Source organism: Gracilinanus agilis, chromosome 3 (genome assembly GCF_016433145.1).
Source record: "Gracilinanus agilis isolate LMUSP501 chromosome 3, AgileGrace, whole genome shotgun sequence".
Taxonomy (NCBI): Eukaryota; Metazoa; Chordata; class Mammalia; order Didelphimorphia; family Didelphidae; genus Gracilinanus; species Gracilinanus agilis.
This window is the reverse complement of record NC_058132.1, coordinates 436,132,081-436,154,492: the sequence shown is the minus strand read 5'-3', so window position 1 is coordinate 436,154,492 and position 22,412 is coordinate 436,132,081. Positions and strand designations below refer to the sequence as shown.

The following is a 22,412-nucleotide window of genomic DNA, read 5'->3' as shown; positions in this document are numbered from 1 at the left end:
TTGCATTGTTGCTAGTAGAGAAGTCCATTATGTTCAATTGTCCCACAATGTATACAATTATTGTATACAGTCTCTGTATGCAATGGTCTCCTGGTTCTGCTCCTTTCACTCTGTATCAGTTCCTGGAGGTCATTCCAGTTCACATGGAACTCCTCCAGTTCATTATTCCTTTGAGCACAATAGAATTCCATCACCAACAGATACCAGATTTCTTTAGCCATCCCCCAATTGAAGGACATTTCTTCATTTTCCAATTTTTTTGCCACCAGAAATAGCACGGCTATAAATATTTTGTACAAGTCTTTTTCTCTATGATTTCTTTGGAGTATAAACCCAGCAGTGGTATGGCTGGATCGAAGGGCAGACATTTTTTTATACCTTTCGAGCATAGTTCCAAATTGCCATTGTAATGAGTAGGTAAAGGGCCTTAAGCTAGTAATGAAACTAGAAAGAGGAAGGTGCTAGTTAAAAAGGTTGGAATGAGCTGTACCTTGGCTGAGCTTGAAACTAGTTATAAATGTGTCAGGGATCCAATTCTGGTTAAGTGAGTGTCAAGTGCACTCTCACTGCTAGACACCAGGCTCCTTTAAGATGAAAGCTTTCAGCCCCTTTCCTGCTGAGGAAGTAGCCTCCTATTGGTGTATCGTAGGTTGACAGGAAGTGAATGTTGAACTTCTTGCCTTCAGCAATGGAGTTTATTCCTGCTGTAACTGCTCAGAACCCTTATTGTTGGTTGACCCTAGTTGGCCTTTGATGGTAGGCAAATAACCACAGAGTTCTCAGGTTAAGGCTAAGGGGTTTATTGATAATAGGAATAAAGGGAATAAGGCAGTGGAAAGAGGGTTAGGAAATACTGAGAGCTAAGGGTGAAAGGTTTATTTGACTCAGGTTCCTAATAGGTCTTCTCTGGATGCTCTTCTGATGACCCAGGGCAAGTAGCCCTGGTTCAGAGTGAGGAGGTTTCTGGATAATAAATAAAGTTGATCTTTGACTAAAGGTTTTCCAGTAGTGCTGATAGTATTGATAAGTTGTCCTGCAGGATTGTTTTAACCTTATCCTAGACCTAACTACCCACATTCCCATTCCCAACTCCCAGGACCCCAGGGGTTATGGGGTAAGTGAGAGGTCAGGGGAGAAGTCAGGAAAAAACAGAACCCAGCCCTGGGTCTCCAGGGCTTTATATACTCTTGGCCCAACTGGCAGTTGGTGCTTGCCCTATGACTCATACCATGGTCAACATTACAAGCAGGGCAACTGACAGGTTGCCCCAAGTCAACATGGCAAAGTTAATAATCCTATATTACACCTTCCAGGATGATTGGATCAATTCACAACTCCCCTAGCAATGCATTAATGTCCCAATATTGCTAAATGCCCTCCAACATTCATTATTTTCCTTTGCTGTCATTTTAGCCAATCTGCAAGGTGTGAGGTGGTACCTCAGAGTTGTTTTGATTTGCATTTCTATATTTATAAGACATTTAGAACACTTTTTCATGTGTTTATTGACAGTTTTGATTTTTTACCTGAAAATTGCTTATTCATATCCTTGCCCCTTTATCAATTGGGGAATGGATTGATTTATTGTACAATTATTTTAGCTCCTTATATATTTGAGTAATTAAACCTTTGTCAGGATTTTTTGTTATATTTTTTCCAAATTTGTTGCTTCCCTTCTAATTTTGGTTGCATTGGTTTTGTTTGTACAAAACTTCTTTAATTTAATGTAAACAAAATTATTTATTATATCCTGCAACTTTGCTAGAGTTGTTATTTCTACTCATTTTTAGTTGATTTTCTAGGATTTTTTAAGTAGACCATCATCTCATCTGCAAAGACTGATAGATTGGTCTCCTTATTGACTATTTTAATACCTTCAATTTTTTTCTTCTCTAATTCCTCCTGCTAGGGTTTCTAGTACAATGTTAAATAATAGAGGTGATAATGGACATTCTTGTTTCACTCCTAATCTTATTGGGAATGCTTCTATTTTATCCCCATTGCAGATGATGCTTGTTAAAGGTTTTAGACATATGTTGTTTATTATTTTTAGGAAAGGTCCTTCTATTCCTATACTTTTTAATGTTTACAATAGGAATAGGTGTACTTTGTCAAAGACTTTTTCAGAATCTATTCAGATAATCAAGGCATTTTTGTTCCTTTTTTTGTTGATAGGGTCAATTATGTGAATGGTTTTCCTAATGTTGGACCATCTTAATATTCCTGGTATAAATCCCACCTGATCATAATGAATAACTCTCGTGATCATTTGCTGGAGTCTTTTTGCTAGTATTCTATTTAAGATTTTTGCATCTATGTTAAGGAGACTGGTCTGTAGTTTTCTTTCTGTTTTTGATCTACCTAGCTTTGGGATCAGTATCATATTTGTGTCATGAAAGGAATTTAATAGAACTGTCTTTGCTTATTATATAAAATAGTTTGTATAGTGTTGGAATTATTTGTTCTTTGGAGGTTTGATAGAATTCACTTGTGAATTCATCTGGTCCTGGGGATTTTTTCTTAGGGAGTTCTTTGATGGCTTGTTCAATTTCTTTTTCTGATATGGGGTTATTCAAGTATTCTATTTCTTCTGCTGTTAATCTACTAAATTTATATTTTTTGTAAGTATTCATCCATATTACCTATATTGTTATATTGATTGCCATATGATTGGGCAAAGTAGTTTTTAATGATTGCCTAGATTTCCTCTTCCTTAGAGGGGAGGTCTCCCTTTTCATCTTTGTTACTGATAATTTGGTTTTCTTCTTTCCTTTATTTAATTAAATTGACCAGTACTTTGTCAGTTTTATTTATTTTTCAAAGTACCAGCGTCTAGTCTTATTTATTAATTCAATAGTTCCTTTACTTTCAATTTTATTGATTTCTCCTTTGATTTTTATAATCTCTAATTTAGTTTTTAACTGGGGACTTTTATGTTCCCTTTCTAGTTTTTTTGATTTGCATGGCCAGTTCATTGATCTTTGCCCTTTCTTATTTGTTATTATATGCACTCAGTGATATAAATTTCCCCCTGGCTACTGCTTTAGCTGCATCCCACAGATTTTGGTAGGATGTCCCATCAATGTCATTCTCTTCAGTGAAATTATTAATTGTTTCTGTGATTTGTTTTTTAACTTATTGATTTTGAAGAAACATATTATTCAATTTCCAATTAATTTTTATTTGCCTTTCCATATGCCCTTTCTAATTAGTATTATAATTACATTGTGATCTGAAAAGGTTTCATTTATTATTTCTGCTGTTTTGCATTTGTTTGTATGTTTCTATGTCCTCGTGCATGGTCAGTCTTTGAGAATAAACCATGTGCTGCTGAAAAGAAGGTCTTTTCCTCTTTGTCCGGATTAATTTTTCTCCACATATCTATTAACTTTAATTTTTTGAGCATTCCATTCACCCCCTTATCTCCTTCTTATTCATTTTTTGGTTTGATTTATCTAGATATGATAGAAGAAGTTTCATTTCTCCTACTAGTATAGTTTTATTATCTGTTTTCTCCTTAAGCTCTTCCAGTTTCTTCTTTAGAAATTTCGATGCTATAGTACTGATATTTCCTCATTGTCTGTACTACCTTTTATCAGGATGTAATTACATTCCCCATATCTTTTGATTAGATCTATTTTTACTTTGGCTTTGTCAGTTACCAAGATTACAACTCCTGCCTTCTTTTTCTCACTTGAAGCCCAATAGATTTGACTCCATCCTTTCATCTTCACCCTGTGTGTGTCTAACTGCCTCATGCATGTTTCTTGTTGACAACATATGGTAGGCTTTTGGTTTCTAATCCACTCTGCTATTTGCTTCTGTTTTGTGGGAGATTTCATTCCATTTACATTCAGAGTTATGATTGTCATCTGTGTATTTCCCAACATTTTGAAGACCTCTCCTAGTTCTATTCTTTCTTCTTTCACTATTTCCTTTTAAACCAATGTTTTCCTTTTAATCAGTCCCCTTTATTACTAGCCTTATTTTACTTCCCTTTCTACCCCATCTCTTTTTGTTCCCTTCTTGTTCTTTTTCAAGGTCAATTATATTCCCTCCCGCCTCTCTTTCCCTCCCTTTATGTACTCCCTGCCCCACTCCCCCCTTAGTTTTTCTCTTCTGAATTTCCCTGTAGGGAACCCCCAATGGATCTAGCTGTCTTCCCCCTCAGAATTGATTCCTCTGAGAGTAAGGTTTAAGTATTAACACTCTTTTCCTCTTCTTCTTATAATAGTATTCTTCCCCTCCCTTTCCCATATGACTCTTTGTGTGGAATACATTATCCCATTTTTCTTATCCCTTTAAATTTCTCTTGGTGCCATATTCTATTCCTTCACCGCTTTTCTTTTCATTTTTTTTTGTATATCATCTTAGACCACTTAGTACCCCAACCTTGTCCTATATATAGTTCTTCTAATTACTATAATAGTGAATACAATTTTTGAAAGTTACAAGTAACATTTTTCCATATAGCAATATAAGTAATTTGATCTTATTGAAGCCTTTAAAGAAGAACCATTAATTATTTTTTCCTTTCCCCTCTCTTTCTTATTTACCTTTTCTAGTTTTTGTGGTTGGACATGAATCTTTCCATTTAGTTCTGGTCTTTTCTTTACAAATATTTGAAAAATCTATTTTGTTGAATGCCTATACTTTCCCCTGGAAGTATAGAATCAGGTTTGATGGGTAGGTGATTCATTGTAGACCCAATTCTCTTGTCATTCTGAATATCATGTAATAATTCTTGGGGTCTTGTAGTGTGGAGGCTGCCAGATCCAGTGTAATTCTGATTGGAGTTCCTTGGTATCTAAATTGTCTTTCTGGCTTCTTGTAATATTTTCTTTTTAAAGTGGAAGCTTTTGAATTTGGCTATTACATTCCTGGGGGATGCCTTTTGAGGATTTATTGTAGAGGGTGTTCCATAGGATCTTTCAAGGTCTATTTTGTCCTCTTGTTCAAGGATATCAGGGCAGTTTTCTTGCATAATTTCTTATAATATGATATCTAGATTTCTATTTGTCTCTGATTTTTCTGGAAGACCAATAATTATCAAGTTTTCTCTTCTAGACCTGTTTCGTTGATCTGTCATGGTCTCATTGAGATACATCATGTTTTCTTTCTATTTTGTCAGTCATTTCACTTTGCTTTATTAATTGTTGCTGTCTTGTGAGATCATTTGCTTCTACTTGCCCAATTCGAGCCTTTTTAAAGACTGGTTTTCGACTATAATCTTTTGGTTTTCATTTTCATTCTGATCTATCTGGCTCTTCATGGCTTCCAGCTGGTCAATTCTGGTCTTCAATTTGCTTATCATTTCATTTGATTTCTGAACCTCAATTTCTAATTGTGAAATTCTGTCTTTTAAACTGTTATTTTCTTTTTGAAATATTTCCAACTTTTCTTGCCAAATCTCTTCTACCTTAGACTGGAACTCTTCAAGAGATTATGACCAAAGGAGGGACTTCCTGGTGAAGATGATGACAGAGTAGAGCCAGGGTGACTTTCTCTCCTTACCAATGGATATAGAGTACATCCAGAGGACAAGAAAACAAAATTCAGATTAAAGAAGTGACCCCACAATGGGGCGCAGTATCATAGGTACATGGGATTTGGGCACTTCCACATTATAAGGGGGGGAATAGGTCCCACCAAAATGTGAGAAGATCATCCCTCTCCCACCCCACCCACTGTACCTGAGTCAAAGGCTGTGCTTCAGAGTTAGAGCAAGCGAGAGCACAAAATCTAGCCCCTGGGAAGCTGGCTGACACTACTGGGAGCTTGCCCCTGAGAGCAGCGGGACTTGGGATCCCAGGTAGCTGGAAAACTAAGACCTTGTACATGGGAGTGGAGCTGAGAGGGGCAGCAGCAGTACCCAGCGGGCTCAGACTCAGTAGAGAACCTCAGGTAGAGGAGCAAGCGTGGGCCAAGTCCTGAGCTCTGGGAAGCTGGCTAGGAATGCATGGGCTCGACCCTGAAAACAGCTAGACCAGAGAGCCCAGGAGGGTCCCCAGAGAAGCCAAGAGACTCACAAAGTAGCCTCAGGCAAAACACTGCTCCCTAACTCCATACAAAGAGAATCAGATTGCATGACTCAGCCTTCAGGCAGATAAAACATAATGATGCCAATCAAGGCCAATCAAGAAATAAACAAGAAGACTAAGAAAAAAGCTCAAACTCTTGATAACTTCTGCACAGAAAACATCCAGAAATGCAATACTTGGAATATGATATTCAGAAAGGCAAGAGAACTGGGTCTACAACCAAGGATCACCTACACATCAAAACTGACTCTATACGTCCAGGGGAAAGTATGAGCATTCAACAAGACAGAAGATGTCCAAGTATTTGCACAGAAAAGATCAGGACTAAATGGAAAGTTTGATATCCAACCACAAAAACCAAGAGAAACATGAAAAGGTAAATAAGAAACAGGGGAAAGAAAGAAAATTCTTATTCTTAAATTACCCCTTTAAAGGCCTTAATAAGATAAAAATATTTGTATTCTATATGCAGAAATGTTATGTATAATTTTCAAAACTGTATTCACTAAAATAGTAACTAGAAGAATTATTCATAGGGAGAGGTTGGAGCACTAAATGGTCTAAGAGAAGACGGGGCAGGGAAAAAAAAGAGGGAGGGTGAATAGTAGATGGCACCAAGAGAAACTTAAATGTATAAGAAAAATAGGATATTCTTTACCACACAAAGAGAACATGGGAAGGGGAGGGATCAACACGATTATAAAAAGGAGAGGAAGAGAGCATTAAGAGGTAATATTTAAACCTTACTCTCAGCAGAATTAACACTGAGAGGAAAGAGTAGCTATATTCATTTGGATATAGAATTCTATCTAACGCTACTGAGAAAGTCAGAAGGTATCAATCAAGGGGATCAGGGAAGTGGGGAGGTTAAAAAAGGGAGGGGAGGAGAAGAGGGACGGAATTCATTAGGCCTCAAAAAATAAAAAGAGGGGAATGATAAGGGAGGGGTGGAAAGGGAAGTAAATAAATTGAGGGGACAGGGGGACTGGTCTAAAACAAACCACCGGTTTAAAAGGAAATAGCTTAAGAAGGAGGGGTAGAACTAGGAGAGGATACTGAAATGTCTGCGAATACACAGTTGATAATTATAACTCTGAATGTCAATGGGATGAACTTGCCCATAAAAAGTCAACAAATAGCAAAGTGGATTAGAAACCAAAAGCCTCCCAGATGTTTTCTACAGGAAACACAAAAGAGGCAAGTGGTCATATACAGGTTTAAGGTGAAGGGCAGGAGCAAAATCTTTTGGGATTAAAATGAGAAAAAGAAAGCAGGAGTGGAGATCATGAACTCTTACAGAGCCAAAGTAAAAATAGATTTGGTTAAAAGAGATAGGGAAAGTAATTACAACATGATAAAAGACAGGACAGACAATGAGGAAATAATAATGCTCAACGTGTATGCACCAAAAGGTATACCATTCAAATTCCTAAAGGAGAAACTGGCAGATCTCAAGAAGGAAATAGTAAAACCATAGTAGTGGGAGATCTAAATATTCCTCTTTCAGGTTTAGAAAAATCAAAAGGAAAAAATAATAAGAAAGAGATAAGAGAGGTAAATGAAATCCTAGAAAATTTATATTTAATACATATATGGAGAAAAATAAATAGGGACAAAAAGGAATATACCTTCTTTTCAGCTGCATATGGTACATTCACAAAGATTGACCATGTAATAGGGCATAGAAATATTGCAAACAAATGCAAAAGAGCAGAAATAATAAATGTAACCTTCTCAGATCATAATGCAATAAAAATAATAATTAGTAATGGCACCTGGAAAGGCAAATCAAAAACTAATTGGAAATTAAATAATGTGATTCTCCAAAACCAGTTAGTTAGAGAAGAAATCATAGAAACAATCAATTATTTTGCTGAAGAGAATGACAATGATGAAATATCCTACTGAACTCTGTGGGATGTAACTAAGGCAGTACTCAGGGGGAAATTTATATCCTTGAATGCATATATTAACAAATTAGAGAAGGCAAAGATCAATGAACTGGGCATGCCAATTAAAAAACTAGAAAGGGAACAAATTAAAAATCCCCAGCTAAACACCAAATTGGAGATTATAAAAATAAAAGGAGAAATCAATAAAATTGAAAGTAAAAGAACTATTAAATTAATAAATAAGTCTAGGATCTGGTACTTTTGAAAAAAACAAATAAAATTGATAAAGTATTGGTCAGTCTAATTAAATAAAAGAAAGAAGAAAATGAAATCATCAGTATTAAAGATGAAAATGGAGACTTCACCTCTAAGGAAGAGGAAATCAAGGCAATCAGTAAAAACTATTTTGTGCTATTATATAGCAATAAATATAGCAATCTATGTGAGATGAATGAATACTTACAAAAATATAAATTGCCTTGATTAACAGTAGAAGAAACAGAATACTTAAGTGATCCCATATCAGAAAAAGAATTTAAACTAGTCATCAAAGAACTCCCTAAGAAAAAATCCCCAGGACCAGATGGATTCACAAGTGAATTCTATCAAACCTTTAAAGAACAACGAATTCCAATACTATATAACTATTTGACATAATAAGTAAAGGAGTTCTACTGAACTCCTTTTATGATACAAATATGGTACTGATGCCAAAGACAGGTAGATCAAAAACAGAGAAAGAAAACTACAGACCAATTTCCTTAATGAACATAGATGCAAAAATCTTAAACAGAATACTAGCAAAGAGACTCCAGCAAGTGATCAAGAGGATTATCCACCATGATCAGGTGGAATTTATACCAGGAATGCAAGGATGGTTCAACATCAGGAAAACCATTCACATAATTGGCCATATCAACAAGCAAACAAAAACCACATGATTATCTCAATAGATTCTGAAAAAGCCTTTCACAAAATACAACATCCATTCCTAATGAAAACACTAGGAGATATAGGAATAGAAGGGCCTTTCCTAAAAATAATAAACAGTTTATATCTAAAACCATTAATAAGAATCATATGCAATGGGGATGAATTAAAAGCTTTCCCGATAAGATCATGCATGAAACAAGGATACCCATTATCACCTCTATTATTCAACATTGTACTAGAAACACTAGCAGTAGCAATTAGAGAAGAAAAAGAAATTGAAGGTATCAAAATAGGCAATGAGGAGACTAAGCTATCACTTGTTGCAGATGATATGATGGTCCACTTAAAAATTCTAGAGAATCAACTAAAAAGCTAATAGAAATAATCAACAACTTTAGCTAAGTTGCAGGATACAAAATAAATGCACATAAATCATTAGCATTTCTATATATTTCCAACATATCACAGCAGCAAGAAGTAGAAAGAGAAACACCATTTAAAATCATCCTAGACAATATAAAATACTCAGGAATCTATCTATCAAAACAAGCACAGGAATTATATGAACACAACTACAAAACACTTTCCAAACAATTAAAACTAGATCAAAACAATTGGAAAAATATTGATTGTTCATGGTTAGGACAAGCTAACATAATAAAAATAACCGTTCTATCCAAATTAATTTACCTATTTAAAGCCATACCTATCAAACTACCAAAAAACTTCTTTACTGAATTAGGAAAAACTATAACAAATTTCATTTGGAATAACAAAAGAATGCATAGTTTCCTTTTTGGTCAAAAATGGAACCATACCAGTACTAGTTGAAGGAAATGGTTAACTTATATTCTCTACAAAAATGATACATGATTTATTACTAGACTAAAATATCTAGAATTAATTTATGAGAGTTCTGTTATACTCTGATTCAAAAAGGCCACCTTTCAGAGAATATTTCCAAATCTAAAAGAGACTTCAGAAACCATATGGTCCAGTCCTCTTTATTTTCAAGTATGGATAATGAGGTCAAAAAAGTTATATAAAGAATACATAGTCACAAAGATAATAATGATAGAAGGTGAAAATTGAAATCAAGTCTTTGGATTGTAGAGAAAATGCTTTTTTTCCATTGTACAACTTTGCTGACATTTAAGATTGCCATGTTTAATTTTGGACTTTGGGACAGGTTCTGAAAACTTTCTTGGTTATATTAGAGAAGAAAGAGACTGGAAAAAGTGAATAGGGACAAATTTATCTTGGAAAACATCAATGATCACAACAATGGTAACAACAACAAACAGAATTTATATAGTGCTTCAAATTTTCTAAATTTCTGTTCTTATTTTAATTCTCTCAACAATCATGTGAGATCATTGCTATTATTACTCCCATTTTACAGGGGAGGAAACAGAGGCTGAGAAAGTTTGAGTGACTTTTTAAAAGTTGTACATATGGAAAATGTCTGATGCAGGAGGGTCAGGGTTGTTCTGTTTATCTCCAGAAAGCAAACTTAAGTGTAACGGGATTCAGCTTACTCAGATACATATTTAGGCTCTGTATAAAGAAATGACCCTTAATGATTACAGCTCTTCTGAAATAAAATGAAGTCCCTCTTAAATAGTTGTTTCCTCATCATTAAAGATCTTAAGTAAAAGCTCAATGACCCTTATCAAATGTACAGTAGAGTGAATTATTGCTGAGGTCTTTTGAGGAGATCTTTGGTTTATCTAATGCAGAAGAAACTATCAGTTTTAAGATCCTGTCAATCTTGTCTTTCTGCATAGAAAAAATGCAGCCTTGTGGGAAGAGGATCACCTCTTGCACATAATCATTTTAACTTAAGAAAAGTGTTATTTTTTGCCAAAAAAAGGTAAATTTAATTTAAAAAATAATTGCTTACATGATGACGAGACAAATTAAATCACTGAAAAAGATTCCTGCATTGATGCTTACATTAATTGGTATCAGAACTAAGAATGAGTGTTATGCCATTCAGATCAGGTCTTGTCTGGAAATTAACATTTTAAGGATGGAGGGTTCTTTGATTGTTTCTAAATATCAAAAAGTATCATGGGCTGTTCTTTTGAACACCAGCTTTTCTCATAGAAGATATTGTCCAGAGTCTCCAATTTTCTGCACAGGATAAAGCTTTTGTTTCATCCAACTCTCAATGGAGGGGCTACTAATACAACCCCATCACCTCAGACAAACAGCATTGGAATGTTCCACTTGGTTGATTTATAGATCTCCCCATATGTTTCTTCATCAATTTCTATAGTTGTCACAGTCTCTTCTACATCTCCCAAAATCATGTTTAAATGTTGATCATAAGCATACAATCTTCCTCGTCATTCTAGGTCATTTCTCATTTGTACATTTATTTGTTCATGAGCCTGATGAGATCCAGTGGGTCCTCTACAGTGTTAGTGGTCTGTTGCTGATCTGCATCACCCACCATGTTTGTTCTAATTAAACAGGGATGTAATTAGTATCTCCCAGGACAGATATTACTTTTCCCAAAGGAACAGCTTTTTTATTCCAATTGCAGCTAAAATCTCAGCAGTAAGGTATGATAAACAACAAAGTTGTCCCCCATGTCTCCTCCCAAACCTATATAGCCAGTAAGCTCTACATGACAGAAAAACACTTATAATGCAGATATTAAAGAACCTAAGGTTATCCCTTGAATATGTGGACTAAATTACCTATGCTTGTGATTTTTAAGATCCCTATTTGTCTTGTGTTCTTCATATGAAATGAGTGCTAAGATTCCTTTTGGTTCTGATAATGCATAGTTGATTTTATTGTCTTAATTATTTTGATTCTTCCATGGATTGCTTCATAATTTTTGACTACATATACAATTAAGATAAGGAAATGCAATCAAATATTAGACTTTGTAACTAGGGGGTTTCTATGATGTGAAAGGAAGCAAGGAGGGAAATTACTGGAAAGTAAAAGTAATGATGAAAAAGAGCATCAATAAAACATTTTTAAAAAATTAATGAAGTTAAAATTACTATCCTAAGGGAATTTAATGGGAGATTTTTTTCTGATAATGAATGATTCAAGTGCTAGTTACCAAAAAAAAGTGTAAAATATTCCTAGTTCTCCACTATTCTCTCTACATTGCTTGATCAATTCTTCTGTGTTCAATATACATATGAGAATCATTCCTGCTTCTTAAAAAAAGTGAGATCAGATTGACAACTTCCCATCAGTATGAAATATTTGGATAACATATCCTAAAATTTAGTCCATTCCAGCATATTGTCAACACACATATTAATCATCAAAGTCACATGATTGATCTAAATGACTTCCTCATTATTAAGCTACTCAGTCACATAAATAATATTTACTTTCATTTTGGAATAGGTGGGATTTGATTAGACTCACCTTGCTCCTTAGAAATTTTCATGTAGTGCCCAAAAGATTTTGAGAAAATTCATGTTTTCTCCATCTTAAGTAATATTTGGGGTCTGTATTTGCTTTTAAACTTTTAAAGATGTTTAATACCTGATGGGATTTCATTGCACTTATTATGCCAAGGTATGATTCTGACAAAAGCTCATAAAAATATCCCAAGTAACAGATACACCTCAGAAAAATATTTTATACAGTATTAACTTGCTACTGAATCTCTCCATAAACAAGGTGTTATTAAAATGTAATGATAGTGACTTAAAAATGGCAGCGAGAAAGGAAACCAATTAAGAATGAAAATTATGAACACATTTTTATTTCTAATTTTTTCCTTTTATTAAATATTATTCATACTTTATTGAATGAATGTGCAAAATTGAAATCTTTTATTTTAAACTGTAATTCATGACTATGCAGAAAATTAAAATCCTTTAATGTCTCAAATTTAGGCAACAAAAGGAAAAAATCTTCAATAAAATTAATTGCAATGGTATATATTGTTAAAAATACAGTTGGCCAAGAAAAAAATATGAAATAATGCCTTTAAATTACAGGATAAGCAATAATATGGAAATAGGTCTTGATCAATGATACATGTAAAACCCAGTGGAATTGTATGTCGGCTATGGGGGGAGGCGGGGTTGGGGGAGAAGCAAAGAACATGAATCGTGTAACCATGGGAAAATATTCTAAATAAAAAATAAATACTAAAAAAATACAGAATAAGGAAGCTTCTTTTGCATAAAAGACTAAATCTAGCTACTCAAAAATATTTGATTTACTAATTAAACAAATCCACCAGAGACTAAGTAAAAATTTTGAGATCCTTAAAGTATCTGAGTGAATTGCATAGAGGTGTTCTCAATTTCCCCTCTCAATGATTTTGCTGTTTTTCAACATTTTTAATAACCTATGAATTATGGTTTTGGTGTCAATGACAGGGAGACTTGCTGATGGGAGATTGACAGAAAAATCTTCTAGTCCCACAGTTTAAATTTATTATGTAAATCTTAGCAATTAGTTCAATCTGCAAACAAACTGGGATTTACTGGCATTGTGCATCCATCCCTGCTTTTCTGAAGTGATGATGATTCAGGCTTTCAATAACTCTTTCCCAAGAGGGGACAACAGTTTATGAAGGGCAAGTAATGAAGAATGCTAATTTGAGATTTTTTATTGCCTTTGTGCCCAAGGACTACTTAAAAATAAGCAACAGTAATAACCAAAAACAACAAAGAGATGCACCCACAAATCTAATTTATATATATATTTTAAATAAAATGTATTTTTCTCTAACTTAAATGTCTCTCTTTGTGATTTACTAATTGCCAATTCAAATGTATTTTTTTAGAGAAAAATGGTTCCTTTATACTGTTTTTAAACCACCACAAGTGACTTTTTTGAACATATAAAGATATAAAAACTCATGTTAGATATTTAGCTTATTGACTTCATTAAATTACTCTCATTAATGCATTATTTTGCTTTCATTTCATTTATAAATATGATTATCACCATTTAACACTGAAAAACCTAAGTTGTTCAAGGTTCACAAATACAAGATGTCACAGCTTTAATTTCAACTGTGATAATTAAATTAAGTCTACACAAAGGTGAGAGCACCTTCCAATTCCGGGAGGTCCTAAACCACATGTGCTAGAGTGAGTAATGTATCAGGATCAATGCACAGTCCCCTACACTTTCTCATAGAAAGTGTCTATTGTGATTGGTCAAGCAAGCTAACGGAAGGCACTGGAAGTGACATATAGATGACCCCTTCCAAAGAGGAGGGGGATTGAGACTGTGACTGGTATGGTGAAGATCTGAGGGAGCTACGCTGGTTGGTGATGGAGACTGTTCCACGTGGTGAGTTGCTGGTTCATGACCAAGACTGATCCACGCGGTGACTTTAAAGACAATCTTCCTGGACTTCTATTAAGAAACTTCCTTTATAGACTCAGTGAATGAAGTTTGCTCCATTCACCTCTGGGTCTCAGGCTCTTTAAATCTCAGCTGAGGGTTAAGATATACCTGGACTAATCATTGAGATAGATTCTTAATTTCTTTCTCTCTCTCATGTAAATAAATTTACAGAAAAGTCAATTTTTATTTGAGATTATTCTCAATTGAGGATTGATAATAGTTCAATCCTCTGGTGACTACCTTTTAATACATTGAACCCATAAAACCCCTTTCCTCTTTACATAAACCAGGATCTTTGGTTCCAGATCCAGAAATATTTTTACTATAGTATTCTGCCCAGTGTGAAATTTTTTTATTATTATATTTTGTCTTATCTCCCTGAAATTTTGACAGAGGTTTTAATATACTAGCTAATTCATAGGGCTGTTATGAGTAATCACTTTGCCAATATTAAAGTTATGTAAATATGAGGAATTGATGTGATGTCTTTTAGACATCTCCTCTGAAATCAAACATCTCTGAATTTTATTGATGAGGAAATTGAGATTTTAATAAGTTAAGTAACTTGTTAAAGTCTCAAAATGATCTTTGAAAAATATTTCAAATACAACCTAGGTTTCTCCTGTTTCCAGAACAGTGTGCTCTCTATTGCACCACATTGAAACTTTGAATGTTGTTGTGATAACTCTAGTCTTCCTTGATCAACCTCATCTCAAGAAGCCAAAAGTAATGGAACTAGATCTTGTGGCTCATACATTTCTATTGGTTGCTTATAAGGTTTGGATAATAGACCTTGATAAGATATATTGTGATGAGCAAAATATAAGATGACTGAAGAAACAAAGGTTATGAGTATATTAATTTATTAAGCAATGCTTGCCAATTGCCTAACAAATCAGGATCAGGCCACTTTCTCAGTCTAGGGCTAAGCCAAAATTACAGGATATTATGGACTTCAATACATTAAAAACAATTAATGAATAAGACTAATTAAAAGGAAGCAATACAACATTCAGTAATCTACTGCTCACCTGCACTGATTATAGAAAATTGCTATGAAAGGAAAAAAGGAAGAACAATCACAACAATGTCAAGACTCATCTCCCCAAGGGCACAGGGAGAAAAACTCCTTTAGCTCTATTCAGTTCCAGGCATGTCATATCTGACAGCTATTCTCATAGTCACAGATTATCAAAAAAAATTCAGGATTAACCAGGTGGGGAAATTTTCTGTCCATTAAGGAAATAGCACAATGGACAACTGAGTCAAAATAATCCAACCTGTCAAAGTTATCCCTTCAATTTCCCAATCACAGTCATCCACTTGTAACATTTCTCAGGCTACAATATATGCCATTTTCTACTTTTTGATTGAGGACAATTCAGAAAACCATTCTTGTAATTAAAACTCAAAACAGGGGGCAGCTGGGTAGCTCAGTGGATTGAGAGCCAGGCCTAGAGACGGGAGGTCCTAGGTTCAAATCCAGCCTCAGACACTTCCCAGCTGTGTGACCCTGGGCAAGTCACTTGACCCCCATTGCCCACCCTTACCACTCTTCCACCAGGGAATCAATACACAGAAGTTAAGGCTTAAAAAAAACTCAAAACAATATCAAAGCAAAACTTCATAATCGGGGGCAGCTGGGTAGCTCAGTGGATTGAGAGCCAGGCCTAGAGACGGGAGGTCCTAGGTTCAAATCTGGCCTCAGACACTTCCCAGCTGTGTGACCCTGGGCAAGTCACTTGACCCCCATTGCCTACCCTTACCACTCTTCTGCCTTGGAGACAATACACAGTATTGTCTCCAAGACAGAAGGTAAGGGTTATAAAAAAAAACAACTTCATAATCATATACACATATAAACAAGTGATAAGCCATATGTTTTTCTTCTGAATTTCTACTCCCACAGTTCATTCTCCCAATGTGGATAGCATTTTTTCTCATAAGTCCCTCAGGATTGTCTTGTATCATCACATTGCTACTAGTAGCAAAGTCATTCTCATCATTCTACAATATTTCACATTCTGTGTATAATGTATTCTTGGTTCTGCTCATTTCACTCTGCATGAGTTCATGAGTTTTTCCAGTTCATATAGAAATCCTCCAGTTCATTATTCAATACAAGACAATAATATTCCATCACCATAATATAGAATAATTTGTTCAGCTATTTCCCAATTGGTGGACACCACCTCATTTTCCAATTTTTTGCCACAACAAAGAGTGAGGCTATGAATATTTTATACAATCATTTATTATTATTTCTTTAGGGTACAAACATGATAGTAGTATTTCTGGGTGAAAGGTCATGCATTATTTTAAATTCCTTTGGGCATAACTCCAAATTGCCATCCAGAATGGCTGGATCAATTGACAACTCCACCAGCAGTGTATTAGTGTCCCAATTTTGCCAATTCCCCTTCAACATTTATTATTTTCCTTTGCTGTTATATTGGCCTATCTGCTATGTGTGTTAGGTGGTAAAAGGGATTTAGAACACTTTTTTGTGAGATTTTTGATAGTTTTGATTTGTTCATCTGAAAACTGCCAAATCATCTCCTTTGACCATTTGTCAATTAGGGAATTGCTTGATTTCTTGTAGATTTAACTTAGTTCCTTATATATTTGGGCGATTTGTCTTTTGTCAGAAAATTTTGTTATAAATTCCCCCCTCCTGAGTTTGTTGATTTTCTTTTCATTTTGATTGCATTGGTTTTGTTTGTACAAAACATTTTTAGTTTAATATAATCAAAAATCTTTCATTTTACATTAGGTAATGTTCTCCATCTCTTGCTTGCTCTTAAATTCCTTCCTTTCCCAGAGATCTGACAGGTATACTATACTGTGTTCACCTAATTTTTATGATTTCTCAGTTTATATTTATATAATTGATCTATTTTGAATTTATTTTGGCATAGGTGCTGATCTAAAGGTGCAAGATGCTGATCTAAAACTAATTTTTCCCATATTCTTTTCTAATTTTCCCAGTGTTTTTTTTATCAAATAGTAAAATTTTGTTCCCAAAGTTGGGATCTTCAGGTTTATCAACCACTCTCTTGCTGAGGTCATTTTCCTCTAACAGTGATCCATCCTTCTATCTTTTAGCCAGTACCATATTGTTTTGATTATCACTGCCTTGTAGTACAGTTTAAGATCTGGAATGGCTATGTCCCCATATTTTGTTTTTTGTTAGTTCCTTTGATATTCTTGACCTTTTATTCTTCCAGATGAACTTTGTTATACTTTTCTTCTAATTCAAAAAAAAGTTTCTTGGTAGTTGGATATGTATGGCATTGAAAAAGTAAAATAGTTTAGGTAGGATTTTAATTTTTGTTATATTAGCTCACCCTACCCATGAACAATTTATGTTTTTCCCATTGTTTAGATCTAGTTTTATTTGTGTGAAGTGTTTTGTAGTTGTATTTGTGTAATTCTTCTGTTTGTCTTGTCAGATGGATTCCTAGATATTTTATGTTGTCTAGAGTGATTTTAAATGGAGTTTCTCTAACTCTTGCTGCTAATTTTGTTGGAAATATATAGAAATGCTATATATTTATGTGGGTTTATTTTGTATCCTGCAACTTTGCTAAAATTATTAATTATTTCTTCCAACTTTTTAGTTGATTCTCTAGGACTCTCTAAACATACCATCATATCATCTCCAAAGAGCGATAGTTCAGTTTCTTTATTGCCTACTTTAATCCCTTCAATTTCTTTTTCTTCTCTAATTGCTATCGGTAGCATTTCTAGTACAATATTTAATAATAGTTGTAATAATGGGCATTATTACTTGTTGTTAGTTTTAAATAAATCCTGTTCATTATTTTGAGGAAAGGCCCTTCTATTTCTATATGTTAGTGTTTTTAATAGGAATGGATGTTGTATTTTGTCAAAGGCTTTTTCAGCATCTATTGAGATAGTTATGTGATTTCTGTTAGTTTGGTTATTGATATAGTCAATTATGTGGATGGTTTTCCTAATGTTATAACAGCCTTGCATTCCTGGTATGAATCCCATCTGCAAATAGTGTATAATCCATGTAATCACTTGCTGAAGCCTCCTTGCTAGTTCTATTTAAGATTTTTGCATCTATGTTCATTATAGAGATTGGTCTGTAGCTTTATTTCCCTGATTTAGGTCTTCCTGGATTTGGTATCAATACCATGTTTCTGAAATCTCTTTGCTAGTATTCTATTTAAGATTTTTGCATCTATGTTCATTAGGGAGATTGGTCTATAGCTTTCTTTCCCTTTGGGTCTTCCTGGATTTGGTATCAATACCATATTTCTGTCATAAAAAGAATTTGGTAATACTCCTTTGCTTATTTTGTCAAATAATTTGTATAGTATTGGGATTAGTTGTTCTTTAAATGTTTGATAGAATTCATTTGTGAATCCATCTGGCCTTGAGGATTTTCTTAGGAAGTTCCTTGATGGTTTATTCAATTTCTTTTTCTGATATGGGATTATCTAAGCATTCTATTTCCTCTTTTGTTAATTTAGACATTTTATTTTTTGTAAATATTTGCCCATTTCACATAGATTGTAATATTTATTGCTATAGAATTGTGTTAAGTAGCTCTTAATTATTTTCTTAATTTTCTTTTCTTTAGAAGTGAGATTACACTTTTTGTCTTTGATACTGTTAATTTGATCTTCTTTTTTATTAGATTAACCAGTACTGTATCAATTTTTTCAAAGTACCTGATCCTAATCTAATTAGTTCAATAATTCTTTTACTTTTAACTGTATTAATTTTTCCTTTAGTTTTTAGAATTTCCAATTTATGTGGAGATTTTTAATTTGTTCTCTTTCTAATTTTTTTTAAGTTGCAAGTCCAATTCATTGATCTCCTCCTTCTCTCTTTTGTTAATATAGACATTCAGGGATTTAAATTTCCCCTGGGTACCACTTTGGCTGCATCTAATAGATTTTGATATGTTGTCTCCTTTTTGTCATTGTCTTCAATAAAATCAGTAAGTATTTCTATGATTTGTTTTTTGACCTACCAGTTTTGAAGAATTAATTTTTTTAGTTTTAAATTAATTTTAAATTTGCCTCTCTTTCAAACTTTATTAATTATAATTTTATCACATTAAGATCTGAAAAGTTGCATCCATTATTTCTACTTTTCTGAAATTGTTTGATATGTTTTTTCTGCTTTAGTACTTGGTTGATCTTTGTATATGTACCATGTACTACTGAAAAGAAGGTATATTCCTTTTTAGTCATAGTCAATTTTCAACAGACTATTAACACTAATTTTTTTTAAACCCTTAACTTCTGTGTATTGACTTATAGGTAAGGGTAGGCAATGGGGGTCAAGTGACTTGCCCAGGGTCACACAGCTGGGAAGTGTCTGAGGCCGGATTTGAACTTAGGACTTCCTGTCTTTAGGCCTGGCTCTCAATCCACTGAGCTACCCAGCTGCCCCCAACACTAATTTTTTTAACATTTCATTAACTTTCCTTCCTTCTTTCTTTTTTATTTTTTGGTTTGATTCATCTAGTTTTGATAGGGGAAGTTTGAGGTCCCCCACTAGTATGGTTTTACTATCTATTTCCTCCTTAAGCTCCTTTAGTTTGTCTGCTAAAAATCTGGATGCTGTGTCATTTTGTGCATAAATGTTTAAGTATTGCTATTACTGCACTGTTTAGAATGCCTTTTAGCAAGATATATTTTCCTTCCTTATTTATTTAATCAGATCAATTTCTACTTTTTCTTTGTCTGACATCATGATTGCTGCTTTTTTAACTTTAGATGATGCATAATAACTTTCACTCCAGCCTTTTACTATTAATATGGTAGGATTCTCTTTTTTAATCAACTTTACTATCTGTTTCCATTTCATGGGTGAGTTTATCCAATTCACATTGTAATAGGGAAATAGGAAAAAACTGCAAGGAAAATAGTTAAAACTCCTTCCCTGAGGGTTTAAAAATATCTAGGTGTACTATCAGAACATAGATGTTTATCAATGAACTCAGTGAGGGAGTAGCCTTCACCTATTGGCTCAGAATGTTCAAGTCTCAACCAACCACTGAGGGGCTCAATAGAATTCTCTCACTTCCAGTATAGGTTAACTGCCAAAGAGTGAACGTCCTCCCTCTTCCTATGTCTTTCTCTCCCCCAGACCAACTGAGATTGCCACCTGAAATGGGATAAACTACCAACACAGGGCAATATTCACAACTAGGGCACATCCACACACCCACACAGGTTAACTGGGGATGTGCACAAGGGATGCAGGATTAGGTGAAACACTATAGTTGTGAAAATGACAGTTGACAGTTATCCTCTTCACTATCCTAGCAAGGGAAACTCAGGTTGAGGAAGACATCTAACAGTGGACTCTTTACTTGTGGATCGAGGAAGACACAAGAAGTATCTAAAACACAGTTTAATGGTTAATAGTTTCTGGGTGAGGGAAAAGGGTGAGATATATCTAAAACTCAACTAACTGACAAATAGAATCCTAAGGATTGGGATGACTATCAGTTTCTCTGCTAAACTAGCTTCAGTCAGGCAGACAACCTTGGCTGAGTTCTAGAGAGGGCTAGGATATTGAGATTCTCACAACTGGTCCAGGCTGATCCTTTGATGACTTCAGGTTAGAGGAACCAAATCCTTGCTCCACCAGTAATCCAATGAACACTAGGGAGGGAAGTCTGTCTGCAAGCTGTCCACCAGGTGCAGACATTTCTCTCTATCTACATTTGCCTTGATAAATGGTATCTCCAATCTTCTTCAAACTCTCAAATATCCACAGCTCATAGTCACAGCAGGCTGGACAACAGCTCCAAACCCTCCTTACTCCAGTTCTGTCAGATCACTCTCTCCTCTCTCTTCACCTGCATTCCTCTCAGAATATCCGTGCCTGACAGCCAAGGTTTTACCCTTAGCATGCCTGCCTGCTAAATCTGCTTTCCTACTGTTGAAGTCTATTTCCCTTTTACAACATTCAGAGTTATGATTACTGTGTATTGCCCTCCAACTTATTTCCTCCTTTTGATCCTGCTCTATTTTTCTTTCAATCCATTCCTTCTCACCAGAATTTTGCTTTTTATTACTCCCTCTTATTCCCCCTCCTCCAATAACCTCCCTCTTCCCATATCTTATTTCCCTTCTATTTTTCTATCAGTAAGATAGATTTCTATACCCCATTGAGGATATTTGTTTTTCCTTCTCTGAGCCAGTTTTGATAAGAGTAAAGTTTAAGCATTCCCTGTCACCACCCTCATCCTCTCCTCTCCATAATGATTTTTCATGTCTCTTTATGTTATATAATTTACCCCATTCTTTCTCTTCCTTCCCTTTTCTCTCAGTGCAATACCCTTTAAATCCTTTTAACATATCATATCATAATCAGTTTACTTCTCCACCCTATTTTAAATATATTCCTTCTATTTGCCGTGCTACTATGAATATTTGAGAATTACAGATATTCTCTTCCCATGTAGAAATATAAACATTTTGCCCTTAATGAGTCCCTTAAATTTTCTTTTTCTTATTTACCTTTTTATGCTTCTTTTGTGTCTCACATTTGGACTTCAAATTTTTTGTTTAAGTTTGGCTTATTCCTCAGAAATACTTGGAAAGCTTCTATCTTATTGAATGTCCATTTTTTCTCCTGGAAAAAATACTCAGTTTTGCTGCATAGGTAACTGTGGGTTGTAAACCTAAATCTTTCACCTTCCTGAATATTATATTCAATGGCTTCCAATTCTTTAATGTGGAAGCCATTAAATCCTGTGTGATTCTGATTATAACTCCATGTTATTTGAATTATTTTTTCCCCTGCTGCTTGCAGTATTTTCTACTTGAATTGAGGATCTCTTTAATTTGGCTATTATAATCTTGAAACTTGTCATTTGGGTTTTTTTTCTGAAAATTATCTGCATATTCTTTTAACTTCTGTTTTTATTTCTTGTTTAAGAATACCTGGGCAGTTTTCTTTGATAATTTCTTGAATTATGATGTCCAACCTTTTCTTTTTTTTAATCATGACTTTCAGGTAGTTCAATAATTCTTAAATTATCCCTCCTGGATCTATTTTCTGGGTCTGTTGCTTTTTCAATGAGATACTTCATATTTTCTTCTTTTATTTAATCCTTTTGATTTTGTTTTATTGTTTCTTGATATCTCATTAAATCATTTGTTAATAGTTTTTCAATTCTGTTTTTTAAGTTTTGATT

At 34.3% G+C, this 22,412-nt stretch overlaps 1 pseudogene; it reads right to left on the bottom strand.

The window, feature by feature from the left end:
- Positions 1-11,025: 11,025 nt before the first annotated feature.
- On the bottom strand, positions 11,026-11,327 carry LOC123239642 (annotated as a pseudogene).
- Positions 11,328-22,412: the final 11,085 nt, after the last annotated feature.